This window comes from Orcinus orca, chromosome 14, assembly GCF_937001465.1.
Source record: "Orcinus orca chromosome 14, mOrcOrc1.1, whole genome shotgun sequence".
NCBI classification, from domain to species: Eukaryota; Metazoa; Chordata; class Mammalia; order Artiodactyla; family Delphinidae; genus Orcinus; species Orcinus orca.
Window position 1 is genome coordinate 188896 of NC_064572.1, and position 16679 is coordinate 205574.

Below are 16679 nucleotides of genomic sequence, written 5' to 3' on the forward strand. Positions count from 1 at the left end.
TGTGGTACGTAAACTTTGGTCGCGTCCCCTGGTGGGCACATCGGCTCAGGACTGCCCTGTCCCAAAGGCTCCAGGTGTGGAGCCCGACTCTTGGAGCTCAGCCTCACGTGGCTCTTTCACGGACGAGACCGGCTCGCAATGGGACCGTTCACGAGCTGGGGACCGTGCTGGCTGTTAGGAGTCGGCACACCAAGAGCCCTCCGAGGGAGAGGAGCTGCTGACGTTTGCCAGCACAGTCTCCAATTCCGAACTGCAACCATTCCCTGTAAGAGGCTCCCGAAAGCTTCGACGCAGTTTCTCAGTTAGCTATAAATGGAGGCCAGTCACTTGGCAGACTCCCCCAACGCCCGGCCTCCCAGGCTGCGATACAGACACGCCGACTGCTTCAGCCAACAGGGACAGCTTGGAGTAAAAGTGAGACTCCTACGTGTCAAAGTACTTGCCTGACGCTGGCCAGAAGCTCAAACATTTAGGGCAGGGCATCAGGGCACTTCGCCGCACGCGGAGCAAGTTTGTTCTCATCTCGCCTCTGAATGCCGAGTTTAACCAGCTAGGAAGCAAACTTCGGGAAAGGTACTCAGGGTGCCGCCGATTCAAAATTCTCTCACCAGACAGCCCAAATCGTGTACGCCTCTTTGTATTTTCCATGGGCAGGACAAAATGGTGTCAACCCGCACGCCTCCAGCTGGGGGTGGGTTGGAGTGGGGTGGGGTGGGGTGGGGTTGGTTGGGAGTGGGGGTTGGGCGACGTACACTTTCCCCATGGGAAACAGGCCCACGCCTTCAGTGCAAAAGGCCTCTACGCCTCTCCGCTTTCACAGCCCAGGCGTAGCCTCAGCTCTGAAAAGCTTCCAGAGCAGGAAGGTCAGAAAACCTTTGAACCACCCAGCAGGTGCAGCACAGAACAAGGGCTTCTCTCTTGGCCTGAGAACACCCACTGCCCAGCGCTCCTTTGTGTACACACGTGGTGGAGGAAGGGTGCTGGATTCGGCTCCGTGAGAACTTCTCCGGGCCACGTAGTGTGAACGCAAGTAGATGAGCCCTACATCTCATGCCAGTCTCCTGTGCGAGTTGGACAAGGCGAACTCCCTGCTTGAATCCCTGGGTGGGTTAAGTACCCTGTGGGGAAGGATCGTTGCTTGGGAGCCCAGGGATGGTATCGAGGTGACTGTTGTGTGCATCCACTTCGCAGCTGTTCTCTCTCCGTGGGTTCTCTCCGCCTGCTGCAGCCAAAAGGGACAGCTTAGAGTAAAGCTAAAAACCCAGTGTGTAAACGTTCTTGCCTAGCCCTCGCCCCAAGCACAAGCTTATATGCCTCTGGTCAAAGGCTTTCGCCACAAGCTGAACACGTTTGGTCTCATCTAAGCCTCTGAAGCCCGAGTTTACCCAGCTACGAATCAAACTTCAGGAAAGGTGCTCAGGGTGATGCGGACTGCCAAGCGTTTCACCAGGCAGCCCAGATCGAGTACAAACACTTGTGTTTTAAACGGGCAGAGGAAATGGTGTCAAGAGCGCGCCTCAATCTCCCGGGCGATGTATACATTTTCTCCATGAGATGCAAGCCTTTCCTCCAGTGTGAAAGGCCTTTACACTCTACACCTCTTGCGCTCGCAGCACGCAGGTGCCACCCGCTCTGAGCATCTTCAAAAGGCACAGGGTCACGCAACGTGTGAACCACCGGGCGCGTGTGCAGCACACACCTAGGTCTTCGCTCGGCCTGAGAACACTCACGGCACAGGGCTTCTTTGGTGCACACACGTGGTAGTGGTCGGTGATGCATTCTGCTCCGTGAAACCTTCTCAGGGACACAGAGCATGAGCGCACGTAGATTAGCCCTACACCTCATCCCTCTTTCTTGAGTGAGTTGTACTGCTATAAGGCAAAACTCCCTGCTGGAATCTCGTTGTGGCTTAAGTATCCTCCGGGAAGCGATCGCTGCTAGAGACACTGTGCTGCTCTCTAGGACAATGGTCTGTGCCTCCACTGCGCTGCTGTTGTCTCCAAGTCGCTTGCGAAGGCCTTTTCGAAGAGGTTGCTCACAGTGTCGTGTTTTTAGAGTAACCCACAGGCATACGAGGATGCCGGTTCTGTGAAGGAAAATGCTCCCTGCCTCAGCCACTTGGGCGCCGTTTTGTACAGGAAAGGACACTCCGCCTTGAAGGTTCTTCCTTCCGGATTGCCACTCGCACTGGCGATGTCTCCTGAATCTCGCGGGGTTACAGTGCCGTCACAAGGTCCTTATCTCAGGCCTAGAACGGCAGAGCGTCCGGCAGCTTTGAAAGAGACCTTCGGCATTCTTCTGGCCTTCGGGGACGCTCCATGAGGAACAAGCTCCTCAGCAGCGTGCGTCTTTAGATCTTTCATGGCAGAACCTCTGTGGGTGACCTTATTCCTCCCCCCACGTGAGAGACACACACAACCTGCCATTAGGGGGTGGAAGGCTTTCAAGTCCAGAAGCGAGGCTGGCGCTCCCACTCAGCATTCCTGCACGGAACTGAGCCCGGGTGCGTGAGACCGTGAGAGGGGGCAAAGACAGGCATACCAGCGAGCTGTTCACGGTGCACGCTGACGCATCACCCTTCAAGCTCACGTTCATTTCATGGAGAGAACACGAGGCCTTGATGCGCTTTCCTGTGGTACGTAAACTTTGGTCGCGTCCCCTGGTGGGCACATCGGCTCAGGACTGCCCTGTCCCAAAGGCTCCAGGTGTGGAGCCCGACTCTTGGAGCTCAGCCTCACGTGGCTCTTTCACGGACGAGACCGGCTCGCAATGGGACCGTTCACGAGCTGGGGACCGTGCTGGCAGTTAGGAGTTGGCACACCAAGAGCCCTCCGAGGGAGAGGAGCTGCTGACGTTTGCCAGCACAGTCTCCAATTCCGAACTGCAACCATTCCCTGTAAGAGGCTCCCGAAAGCTTCGACGCAGTTTCTCAGTTAGCTATAAATGGAGGCCAGTCACTTGGCAGACTCCCCCAACGCCCGGCCTCCCAGGCTGCGATACAGACACGCCGACTGCTTCAGCCAACAGGGACAGCTTGGAGTAAAAGTGAGACTCCTACGTGTCAAAGTACTTGCCTGACGCTGGCCAGAAGCTCAAACATTTAGGGCAGGGCATCAGGGCACTTCGCCGCACGCGGAGCAAGTTTGTTCTCATCTCGCCTCTGAATGCCGAGTTTAACCAGCTAGGAAGCAAACTTCGGGAAAGGTACTCAGGGTGCCGCCGATTCAAAATTCTCTCACCAGACAGCCCAAATCGTGTACGCCTCTTTGTATTTTCCATGGGCAGGACAAAATGGTGTCAACCCGCACGCCTCCAGCTGGGGGTGGGTTGGAGTGGGGTGGGGGGGGTGGGGTGGGAGTGGGGGTTGGGCGACGTACACTTTCCCCATGGGAAACAGGCCCACGCCTTCAGTGTGAAAGGCCTCTACGCCTCTCTGCTTTCGCAGCCCAGGCGTAGCCTCAGCTCTGAAAAGCTTCCAGAGCAGGAAGGTCAGAAAACCTTTGAACCACCCAGCAGGTGCAGCACAGAACAAGGGCTTCTCTCTTGGCCTGAGAACACCCACTGCCCAGCGCTCCTTTGTGTACACACGTGGTGGAGGAAGGGTGCTGGATTCGGCTCTGTGAGAACTTCTCCGGGCCACGTAGTGTGAACGCAAGTAGATGAGCCCTACATCTCATGCCAGTCTCCTGTGCGAGTTGGACAAGGCGAACTCCCTGCTTGAATCCCTGGGTGGGTTAAGTACCCTGCGGGGAAGGATCGTTGCTTGGGAGCCCGGGGCTGGTATCGAGGTGACTGTTGTGTGCATCCACTTCGCAGCTGTTCTCTCTCCGCGGGTTCTCTCCGCCTGCTGCAGCCAAAAGGGACAGCTTAGGGTAAAGATAAAAACCCAGTGTGTAAACGTTCTTGCCTAGCCCTCGCCCCAAGCACAAGCTTATATGCCTCTGGTCAAAGGCTTTCGCCACAAGCTGAACACGTTTGGTCTCATCTAAGCCTCTGAAGCCCGAGTTTACCCAGCTACGAATCAAACTTCAGGAAAGGTGCTCAGGGTGATGCGGACTGCCAAGCGTTTCACCAGGCAGCCCAGATCGAGTACAAACACTTGTGTTTTAAACGGGCAGAGGAAATGGTGTCAAGTGCGCGCCTCCATCTCCCGGGCGACGTACACATTTTCTCCATGAGATGCAAGCCCTTCCTCCAGTGTGAAAGGCCTTTACACTCTACACCTCTTGCGCTCACAGCACGCAGCTGCCACCCGCTCTGAGCATCTTCAAAAGGCACAGGGTCACGCAACGTGTGAACCACCGGGCGCGGGTGCAGCACACACCTAGGTTTTCGCTGTCGGCCTGAGAACACCCACGGCACAGGGCTTCTTTGGTGCACACACGTGGTAGCGGTCGGTGATGCATTCTGCTCCGTGAAACCTTCTCGGGGACACAGAGCGTGAGCGCACGTAGATTAGCCCTACACCTCATCCCTCTTTCTTGAGTGAGTTGTACTGCTATAAGGCAAAACTCCCTGCTGGAATCTCGGTGTGGCTTTAGTATCCTCCGGGAAGCGATCGCTGCTAGAGACACTGTGCTGCTCTCTAGGACAATGGTCTGTGCCTCCACTGCGCTGCTGTTGTCTCCAAGTCGCTTGCGAAGGCCTTTTCGAAGAGGTTGCTCACAGTGTCGTTTCTTTAGAGTAACCCACAGGCATACGAGGATGCCGGTTCTGTGAAGGAAAATGCTCCCTGCCTCAGCCACTTGGGCGCCGTTTTGTACAGGAAAGGACACTCCACCTTGAAGGTTCTTCCTTCCGGATTGCCACTCGCACTGGCGATGTCTCCTGAATCTCGCGGGGTTACAGTGCCGTCACAAGGTCCTTATCTCAGGCCTAGAATGGCAGAGCGTCCGGCAGCTTTGAAAGAGACCTTCGGCATTCTTCTGGCCTTCGGGGACACTCCATGTGGAACAAGCTCCTCAGCAGCGTGCGTCTTTAGATCTTTCATGGCAGAACCTCTGTGGGCGACCTCATTCCTCCCCCCACGTGAGAGACACACACAACCTGCCATTAGGGGGTGGAAGGCTTTCGAGTCCAGAAGCGAGGCTGGCGCTCCCACTCAGCATTCCTGCACGGAACTGAGCCCGGGTGCGTGAGACCGTGAGAGGGGGCAAAGACAGGCGTACCAGCGAGCTGTTCACGGTGCACGCTGACGCATCACCCTTCAAGCTCACGTTCATTTCATGGAGAGAACACGAGGCCTTGATGCGCTTTCCTGTGGTACGTAAACTTTGGTCGCGTCCCCTGGTGGGCACGTCGGCTCAGGACTGCCCTGTCCCAAAGGCTCCAGGTGTGGAGCCCGACTCTTGGAGCTCAGCCTCACGTGGCTCTTTCACGGACGAGACCGGCTCGCAATGGGACCGTTCACGAGCTGGGGACCGTGCTGGCTGTTAGGAGTCGGCACACCAAGAGCCCTCCGAGGGAGAGGAGCTGCTGACGTTTGCCAGCACAGTCTCCAATTCCGAACTGCAACCATTCCCTGTAAGAGGCTCCCGAAAGCTTCGACGCAGTTTCTCAGTTAGCTATAAATGGAGGCCAGTCACTTGGCAGACTCCCCCAACGCCCGGCCTCCCAGGCTGCGATACAGACACGCCGACTGCTTCAGCCAACAGGGACAGCTTGGAGTAAAAGTGAGACTCCTACGTGTCAAAGTACTTGCCTGACGCTGGCCAGAAGCTCAAACATTTAGGGCAGGGCATCAGGGCACTTCGCCGCACGCGGAGCAAGTTTGTTCTCATCTCGCCTCTGAATGCCGAGTTTACACAGCTAGGAAGCAAACTTCGGGAAAGGTACTCAGGGTGCCGCCGATTCAAAATTCTCTCACCAGACAGCCCAAATCGTGTACGCCTCTTTGTATTTTCCATGGGCAGGACAAAATGGTGTCAACCCGCACGCCTCCAGCTGGGGGTGGGTTGGAGTGGGGTGGAGTGGGGTGGGGTGGGGTGGGACTGGGGGTTGGGCGACGTACACTTTCCCCATGGGAAACAGGCCCACGCCTTCAGTGTGAAAGGCCTCTACGCCTCTCTGCTTTCGCAGCCCAGGCGTAGCCTCAGCTCTGAAAAGCTTCCAGAGCAGGAAGGTCAGAAAACCTTTGAACCACCCAGCAGGTGCAGCACAGAACAAGGGCTTCTCTCTTGGCCTGAGAACACCCACTGCCCAGCGCTCCTTTGTGTACACACGTGGTGGAGGAAGGGTGCTGGATTCGGCTCCGTGAGAACTTCTCCGGGCCACGTAGTGTGAACGCAAGTAGATGAGCCCTACATCTCATGCCAGTCTCCTGTGCGAGTTGGACAAGGCGAACTCCCTGCTTGAATCCCTGGGTGGGTTAAGTACCCTGCGGGGAAGGATCGTTGCTTGGGAGCCCGGGGCTGGTATCGAGGTGACTGTTGTGTGCATCCACTTCGCAGCTGTTCTCTCTCCGCGGGTTCTCTCCGCCTGCTGCAGCCAAAAGGGACAGCTTAGGGTAAAGATAAAAACCCAGTGTGTAAACGTTCTTGCCTAGCCCTCGCCCCAAGCACAAGCTTATATGCCTCTGGTCAAAGGCTTTCGCCACAAGCTGAACACGTTTGGTCTCATCTAAGCCTCTGAAGCCCGAGTTTACCCAGCTACGAATCAAACTTCAGGAAAGGTGCTCAGGGTGATGCGGACTGCCAAGCGTTTCACCAGGCAGCCCAGATCGAGTACAAACACTTGTGTTTGAAACGGGCAGAGGAAATGGTGTCAAGAGCGCGCCTCCATCTCCCGGGCGACGTACACATTTTCTCCATGAGATGCAAGCCCTTCCTCCAGTGTGAAAGGCCTTTACACTCTACACCTCTTGCACTCGCAGCACGCAGGTGCCACCCGCTCTGAGCATCTTCAAAAGGCACAGGGTCACGCAACGTGTGAACCACCGGGCGCGGGTGCAGCACACACCTAGGTCTTCGCTGTCGGCCTGAGAACACCCACGGCACAGGGCTTCTTTGGTGCACACACGTGGTAGCGGTCGGTGATGCATTCTGCTCCGTGAAACCTTCTCGGGGACACAGAGCGTGAGCACACGTAGATTAGCCCTACACCTCATCCCTCTTTCTTGAGTGAGTTGTACTGCTATAAGGCAAAACTCCCTGCTGGAATCTCGGTGTGGCTTAAGTATCCTCCGGGAAGCGATCGCTGCTAGAGACACTGTGCTGCTCTCTAGGACAATGGTCTGTGCCTCCACTGCGCTGCTGTTGTCTCCAAGTCGCTTGCGAAGGCCTTTTCGAAGAGGTTGCTCACAGTGTCGTTTCTTTAGAGTAACCCACAGGCATACGAGGATGCCGGTTCTGTGAAGGAAAATGCTCCCTGCCTCAGCCACTTGGGCGCCGTTTTGTACAGGAAAGGACACTCCGCCTTGAAGGTTCTTCCTTCCGGATTGCCACTCGCACTGGCGATGTCTCCTGAATCTCGCGGGGTTACAGTGCCGTCACAAGGTCCTTATCTCAGGCCTAGAACGGCAGAGCGTCCGGCAGCTTTGAAAGAGACCTTCGGCATTCTTCTGGCCTTCGGGGACGCTCCATGAGGAACAAGCTCCTCAGCAGCGTACGTCTTTAGATCTTTCATGGCAGAACCTCTGTGGGCGACCTCATTCCTCCCCCCACGTGAGAGACACACACAACCTGCCATTAGGGGGTGGAAGGCTTTCGAGTCCAGAAGCGAGGCTGGCGCTCCCACTCAGCATTCCTGCACGGAACTGAGCCCGGGTGCGTGAGACCGTGAGAGGGGGCAAAGACAGGCGTACCAGCGAGCTGTTCACGGTGCACGCTGACGCATCACCCTTCAAGCTCACGTTCATTTCATGGAGAGAACACGAGGCCTTGATGCGCTTTCCTGTGGTACGTAAACTTTGGTCGCGTCCCCTGGTGGGCACATCGGCTCAGGACTGCCCTGTCCCAAAGGCTCCAGGTGTGGAGCTCGACTCTTGGAGCTCAGCCTCACGTGGCTCTTTCACGGACGAGACCGGCTCGCAATGGGACCGTTCACGAGCTGGGGACCGTGCTGGCTGTTAGGAGTCGGCACACCAAGAGCCCTCCGAGGGAGAGGAGCTGCTGACGTTTGCCAGCACAGTCTCCAATTCCGAACTGCAACCATTCCCTGTAAGAGGCTCCCGAAAGCTTCGACGCAGTTTCTCAGTTAGCTATAAATGGAGGCCAGTCACTTGGCAGACTCCCCCAACGCCCGGCCTCCCAGGCTGCGATACAGACACGCCGACTGCTTCAGCCAACAGGGACAGCTTGGAGTAAAAGTGAGACTCCTACGTGTCAAAGTACTTGCCTGACGCTGGCCAGAAGCTCAAACATTTAGGGCAGGGCATCAGGGCACTTCGCCGCACGCGGAGCAAGTTTGTTCTCATCTCGCCTCTGAATGCCGAGTTTACACAGCTAGGAAGCAAACTTCGGGAAAGGTACTCAGGGTGCCGCCGATTCAAAATTCTCTCACCAGACAGCCCAAATCGTGTACGCCTCTTTGTATTTTCCATGGGCAGGACAAAATGGTGTCAACCCGCACGCCTCCAGCTGGGGGTGGGTTGGAGTGGGGTGGAGTGGGGTGGGGTGGGGTGGGACTGGGGGTTGGGCGACGTACACTTTCCCCATGGGAAACAGGCCCACGCCTTCAGTGTGAAAGGCCTCTACGCCTCTCTGCTTTCGCAGCCCAGGCGTAGCCTCAGCTCTGAAAAGCTTCCAGAGCAGGAAGGTCAGAAAACCTTTGAACCACCCAGCAGGTGCAGCACAGAACAAGGGCTTCTCTCTTGGCCTGAGAACACCCACTGCCCAGCGCTCCTTTGTGTACACACGTGGTGGAGGAAGGGTGCTGGATTCGGCTCCGTGAGAACTTCTCCGGGCCACGTAGTGTGAACGCAAGTAGATGAGCCCTACATCTCATGCCAGTCTCCTGTGCGAGTTGGACAAGGCGAACTCCCTGCTTGAATCCCTGGGTGGGTTAAGTACCCTGCGGGGAAGGATCGTTGCTTGGGAGCCCGGGGCTGGTATCGAGGTGACTGTTGTGTGCATCCACTTCGCAGCTGTTCTCTCTCCGCGGGTTCTCTCCGCCTGCTGCAGCCAAAAGGGACAGCTTAGGGTAAAGATAAAAACCCAGTGTGTAAACGTTCTTGCCTAGCCCTCGCCCCAAGCACAAGCTTATATGCCTCTGGTCAAAGGCTTTCGCCACAAGCTGAACACGTTTGGTCTCATCTAAGCCTCTGAAGCCCGAGTTTACCCAGCTACGAATCAAACTTCAGGAAAGGTGCTCAGGGTGATGCGGACTGCCAAGCGTTTCACCAGGCAGCCCAGATCGAGTACAAACACTTGTGTTTGAAACGGGCAGAGGAAATGGTGTCAAGAGCGCGCCTCCATCTCCCGGGCGACGTACACATTTTCTCCATGAGATGCAAGCCCTTCCTCCAGTGTGAAAGGCCTTTACACTCTACACCTCTTGCACTCGCAGCACGCAGGTGCCACCCGCTCTGAGCATCTTCAAAAGGCACAGGGTCACGCAACGTGTGAACCACCGGGCGCGGGTGCAGCACACACCTAGGTCTTCGCTGTCGGCCTGAGAACACCCACGGCACAGGGCTTCTTTGGTGCACACACGTGGTAGCGGTCGGTGATGCATTCTGCTCCGTGAAACCTTCTCGGGGACACAGAGCGTGAGCACACGTAGATTAGCCCTACACCTCATCCCTCTTTCTTGAGTGAGTTGTACTGCTATAAGGCAAAACTCCCTGCTGGAATCTCGGTGTGGCTTAAGTATCCTCCGGGAAGCGATCGCTGCTAGAGACACTGTGCTGCTCTCTAGGACAATGGTCTGTGCCTCCACTGCGCTGCTGTTGTCTCCAAGTCGCTTGCGAAGGCCTTTTCGAAGAGGTTGCTCACAGTGTCGTTTCTTTAGAGTAACCCACAGGCATACGAGGATGCCGGTTCTGTGAAGGAAAATGCTCCCTGCCTCAGCCACTTGGGCGCCGTTTTGTACAGGAAAGGACACTCCGCCTTGAAGGTTCTTCCTTCCGGATTGCCACTCGCACTGGCGATGTCTCCTGAATCTCGCGGGGTTACAGTGCCGTCACAAGGTCCTTATCTCAGGCCTAGAACGGCAGAGCGTCCGGCAGCTTTGAAAGAGACCTTCGGCATTCTTCTGGCCTTCGGGGACGCTCCATGAGGAACAAGCTCCTCAGCAGCGTACGTCTTTAGATCTTTCATGGCAGAACCTCTGTGGGCGACCTCATTCCTCCCCCCACGTGAGAGACACACACAACCTGCCATTAGGGGGTGGAAGGCTTTCGAGTCCAGAAGCGAGGCTGGCGCTCCCACTCAGCATTCCTGCACGGAACTGAGCCCGGGTGCGTGAGACCGTGAGAGGGGGCAAAGACAGGCGTACCAGCGAGCTGTTCACGGTGCACGCTGACGCATCACCCTTCAAGCTCACGTTCATTTCATGGAGAGAACACGAGGCCTTGATGCGCTTTCCTGTGGTACGTAAACTTTGGTCGCGTCCCCTGGTGGGCACATCGGCTCAGGACTGCCCTGTCCCAAAGGCTCCAGGTGTGGAGCTCGACTCTTGGAGCTCAGCCTCACGTGGCTCTTTCACGGATGAGACCGGCTCGCAATGGGACCGTTCACGAGCTGGGGACCGTGCTGGCTGTTAGGAGTCGGCACACCAAGAGCCCTCCGAGGGAGAGGAGCTGCTGACGTTTGCCAGCACAGTCTCCAATTCCGAACTGCAACCATTCCCTGTAACAGGCTCCCGAAAGCTTCGACGCAGTTTCTCAGTTAACTATAAATGGAGGCCAGTCACTTGGCAGACTCCCCCAACGCCCGGCCTCCCAGGCTGCGATACAGACACGCCGACTGCTTCAGCCAACAGGGACAGCTTGGAGTAAAAGTGAGACTCCTACGTGTCAAAGCACTTGCCTGACACTGGCCAGAAGCTCAAACATTTAGGGCAGGGCATCAGGGCACTTCGCTGCACGCGGAGCAAGTTTGTTCTCATCTCGCCTCTGAATGCCGAGTTTAACCAGCTAGGAAGCAAACTTCGGGAAAGGTACTCAGGGTGCCGCCGATTCAAAATTCTCTCACCAGACAGCCCAAATCGTGTACGCCTCTTTGTATTTTCCATGGGCAGGACAAAATGGTGTCAACCCGCACGCCTCCAGCTGGGGGTGGGTTGGAGTGGGGTGGGGTGGGGTGGGGTGGTGTGGGAGTGGGGGTTGGGCGACGTACACTTTCCCCATGGGAAACAGGCCCACGCCTTCAGTGTGAAAGGCCTCTACGCCTCTCTGCTTTCGCAGCCCAGGCGTAGCCTCAGCTCTGAAAAGCTTCCAGAGCAGGAAGGTCAGAAAACCTTTGAACCACCCAGCAGGTGCAGCACAGAACAAGGGCTTCTCTCTTGGCCTGAGAACACCCACTGCCCAGCGCTCCTTTGTGTACACACGTGGTGGAGGAAGGGTGCTGGATTCGGCTCCGTGAGAACTTCTCCGGGCCACGTAGTGTGAACGCAAGTAGATGAGCCCTACATCTCATGCCAGTCTCCTGTGCGAGTTGGACAAGGCGAACTCCCTGCTTGAATCCCTGGGTGGGTTAAGTACCCTGCGGGGAAGGATCGTTGCTTGGGAGCCCGGGGCTGGTATCGAGGTGACTGTTGTGTGCATCCACTTTGCAGCTGTTCTCTCTCCGCGGGTTGTCTCCGCCTGCTGCAGCCAAAAGGGACAGCTTAGGGTAAAGATAAAAACCCAGTGTGTAAACGTTCTTGCCTAGCCCTCGCCCCAAGCACAAGCTTATATGCCTCTGGTCAAAGGCTTTCGCCACAAGCTGAACACGTTTGGTCTCATCTAAGCCTCTGAAGCCCGAGTTTACCCAGCTACGAATCAAACTTCAGGAAAGGTGCTCAGGGTGATGCGGACTGCCAAGCGTTTCACCAGGCAGCCCAGATCAAGTACAAACACTTGTGTTTGAAACGGGCAGACGAAATGGTGTCAAGAGCGCGCCTCCATCTCCCGGGCGACGTACACATTTTCTCCATGAGATGCAAGCCCTTCCTCCAGTGTGAAAGGCCTTTACACTCTACACCTCTTGCACTCGCAGCACGCAGGTGCCACCCGCTCTGAGCATCTTCAAAAGGCACAGGGTCACGCAACGTGTGAACCACCGGGCGCGGGTGCAGCACACACCTAGGTCTTCGCTGTCGGCCTGAGAACACCCACGGCACAGGGCTTCTTTGGTGCACACACGTGGTAGCGGTCGGTGATGCATTCTGCTCCGTGAAACCTTCTCGGGGACACAGAGCGTGAGCGCACGTAGATTAGCCCTACACCTCATCCCTCTTTCTTGAGTGAGTTGTACTGCTATAAGGCAAAACTCCCTGCTGGAATCTCGGTGTGGCTTAAGTATCCTCCGGGAAGCGATCGCTGCTAGAGACACTGTGCTGCTCTCTAGGACAATGGTCTGTGCCTCCACTGCGCTGCTGTTGTCTCCAAGTCGCTTGCGAAGGCCTTTTCGAAGAGGTTGCTCACAGTGTCGTTTCTTTAGAGTAACCCACAGGCATACGAGGATGCCGGTTCTGTGAAGGAAAATGCTCCCTGCCTCAGCCACTTGGGCGCCGTTTTGTACAGGAAAGGACACTCCGCCTTGAAGGTTCTTCCTTCCGGATTGCCACTCGCACTGGCGATGTCTCCTGAATCTCGCGGGGTTACAGTGCCGTCACAAGGTCCTTATCTCAGGCCTAGAACGGCAGAGCGTCCGGCAGCTTTGAAAGAGACCTTCGGCATTCTTCTGGCCTTCGGGGACGCTCCATGAGGAACAAGCTCCTCAGCAGCGTGCGTCTTTAGATCTTTCATGGCAGAACCTCTGTGGGCGACCTCATTCCTCCCCCCACGTGAGAGACACACACAACCTGCCATTAGGGGGTGGAAGGCTTTCGAGTCCAGAAGCGAGGCTGGCGCTCCCACTCAGCATTCCTGCACGGAACTGAGCCCGGGTGCGTGAGACCGTGAGAGGGGGCAAAGACAGGCGTACCAGCGAGCTGTTCACGGTGCACGCTGACGCATCACCCTTCAAGCTCACGTTCATTTCATGGAGAGAACACGAGGCCTTGATGCGCTTTCCTGTGGTACGTAAACTTTGGTCGCGTCCCCTGGTGGGCACATCGGCTCAGGACTGCCCTGTCCCAAAGGCTCCAGGTGTGGAGCCCGACTCTTGGAGCTCAGCCTCACGTGGCTCTTTCATGGACGAGACCGGCTCGCAATGGGACCGTTCACGAGCTGGGGACCGTGCTGGCTGTTAGGAGTCGGCACACCAAGAGCCCTCCGAGGGAGAGGAGCTGCTGACGTTTGCCAGCACAGTCTCCAATTCCGAACTGCAACCATTCCCTGTAACAGGCTCCCGAAAGCTTCGACGCAGTTTCTCAGTTAACTATAAATGGAGGCCAGTCACTTGGCAGACTCCCCCAACGCCCGGCCTCCCAGGCTGCGATACAGACACGCCGACTGCTTCAGCCAACAGGGACAGCTTGGAGTAAAAGTGAGACTCCTACGTGTCAAAGTACTTGCCTGACGCTGGCCAGAAGCTCAAACATTTAGGGCAGGGCATCAGGGCACTTCGCCGCACGCGGAGCAAGTTTGTTCTCATCTCGCCTCTGAATGCTGAGTTTAACCAGCTAGGAAGCAAACTTCGGGAAAGGTACTCAGGGTGCCGCCGATTCAAAATTCTCTCACCAGACAGCCCAAATCGTGTACGCCTCTTTGTATTTTCCATGGGCAGGACAAAATGGTGTCAACCCGCACGCCTCCAGCTGGGGGTGGGTTGGAGTGGGGTGGGGTGGGGTGGGGTGGGGTGGGAGTGGGGGTTGGGCGACGTACACTTTCCCCATGGGAAACAGGCCCACGCCTTCAGTGTGAAAGGCCTCTACGCCTCTCTGCTTTCGCAGCCCAGGCGTAGCCTCATCTCTGAAAAGCTTCCAGAGCAGGAAGGTCAGAAAACCTTTGAACCACCCAGCAGGTGCAGCACAGAACAAGGGCTTCTCTCTTGGCCTGAGAACACCCACTGCCCAGCGCTCCTTTGTGTACACACGTGGTGGAGGAAGGGTGCTGGATTCGGCTCCGTGAGAACTTCTCCGGGCCACGTAGTGTGAACGCAAGTAGATGAGCCCTACATCTCATGCCAGTCTCCTGTGCGAGTTGGACAAGGCGAACTCCCTGCTTGAATCCCTGGGTGGGTTAAGTACCCTGCGGGGAAGGATCGTTGCTTGGGAGCCCGGGGCTGGTATCGAGGTGACTGTTGTGTGCATCCACTTCGCAGCTGTTCTCTCTCCGCGGGTTCTCTCCGCCTGCTGCAGCCAAAAGGGACAGCTTAGGGTAAAGATAAAAACCCAGTGTGTAAACGTTCTTGCCTAGCCCTCGCCCCAAGCACAAGCACATATGCCTCTGGTCAAAGGCTTTCGCCACAAGCTGAACACGTTTGGTCTCATCTAAGCCTCTGAAGCCCGAGTTTACCCAGCTACGAATCAAACTTCAGGAAAGGTGCTCAGGGTGATGCGGACTGCCAAGCGTTTCACCAGGCAGCCCAGATCGAGTACAAACACTTGTGTTTGAAACGGGCAGAGGAAATGGTGTCAAGAGCGCGCCTCCATCTCCCGGGCGACGTACACATTTTCTCCATGAGATGCAAGCCCTTCCTCCAGTGTGAAAGGCCTTTACACTCTACACCTCTTGCGCTCACAGCACGCAGGTGCCACCCGCTCTGAGCATCTTCAAAAGGCACAGGGTCACGCAACGTGTGAACCACCGGGCGCGGGTGCAGCACACACCTAGGTCTTCGCTGTCGGCCTGAGAACACCCACGGCACAGGGCTTCTTTGGTGCACACACGTGGTAGCGGTCGGTGATGCATTCTGCTCCGTGAAACCTTCTCGGGGACACAGAGCGTGAGCACACGTAGATTAGCCCTACACCTCATCCCTCTTTCTTGAGTGAGTTGTACTGCTATAAGGCAAAACTCCCTGCTGGAATCTCGGTGTGGCTTAAGTATCCTCCGGGAAGCGATCGCTGCTAGAGACACTGTGCTGCTCTCTAGGACAATGGTCTGTGCCTCCACTGCGCTGCTGTTGTCTCCAAGTCGCTTGCGAAGGCCTTTTCGAAGAGGTTGCTCACAGTGTCGTTTCTTTAGAGTAACCCACAGGCATACGAGGATGCCGGTTCTGTGAAGGAAAATGCTCCCTGCCTCAGCCACTTGGGCGCCGTTTTGTACAGGAAAGGACACTCCGCCTTGAAGGTTCTTCCTTCCGGATTGCCACTCGCACTGGCGATGTCTCCTGAATCTCGCGGGGTTACAGTGCCGTCACAAGGTCCTTATCTCAGGCCTAGAACGGCAGAGCGTCCGGCAGCTTTGAAAGAGACCTTCGGCATTCTTCTGGCCTTCGGGGACGCTCCATGAGGAACAAGCTCCTCAGCAGCGTACGTCTTTAGATCTTTCATGGCAGAACCTCTGTGGGCGACCTCATTCCTCCCCCCACGTGAGAGACACACACAACCTGCCATTAGGGGGTGGAAGGCTTTCGAGTCCAGAAGCGAGGCTGGCGCTCCCACTCAGCATTCCTGCACGGAACTGAGCCCGGGTGCGTGAGACCGTGAGAGGGGGCAAAGACAGGCGTACCAGCGAGCTGTTCACGGTGCACGCTGACGCATCACCCTTCAAGCTCACGTTCATTTCATGGAGAGAACACGAGGCCTTGATGCGCTTTCCTGTGGTACGTAAACTTTGGTCGCGTCCCCTGGTGGGCACATCGGCTCAGGACTGCCCTGTCCCAAAGGCTCCAGGTGTGGAGCTCGACTCTTGGAGCTCAGCCTCACGTGGCTCTTTCACGGACGAGACCGGCTCGCAATGGGACCGTTCACGAGCTGGGGACCGTGCTGGCTGTTAGGAGTCGGCACACCAAGAGCCCTCCGAGGGAGAGGAGCTGCTGACGTTTGCCAGCACAGTCTCCAATTCCGAACTGCAACCATTCCCTGTAACAGGCTCCCGAAAGCTTCGACGCAGTTTCTCAGTTAACTATAAATGGAGGCCAGTCACTTGGCAGACTCCCCCAACGCCCGGCCTCCCAGGCTGCGATACAGACACGCCGACTGCTTCAGCCAACAGGGACAGCTTGGAGTAAAAGTGAGACTCCTACGTGTCAAAGCACTTGCCTGACACTGGCCAGAAGCTCAAACATTTAGGGCAGGGCATCAGGGCACTTCGCTGCACGCGGAGCAAGTTTGTTCTCATCTCGCCTCTGAATGCCGAGTTTAACCAGCTAGGAAGCAAACTTCGGGAAAGGTACTCAGGGTGCCGCCGATTCAAAATTCTCTCACCAGACAGCCCAAATCGTGTACGCCTCTTTGTATTTTCCATGGGCAGGACAAAATGGTGTCAACCCGCACGCCTCCAGCTGGGGGTGGGTTGGAGTGGGGTGGGGTGGGGTGGGGTGGTGTGGGAGTGGGGGTTGGGCGACGTACACTTTCCCCATGGGAAACAGGCCCACGCCTTCAGTGTGAAAGGCCTCTACGCCTCTCTGCTTTCGCAGCCCAGGCGTAGCCTCAGCTCTGAAAAGCTTCCAGAGCAGGAAGGTCAGAAAACCTTTGAACCACCCAGC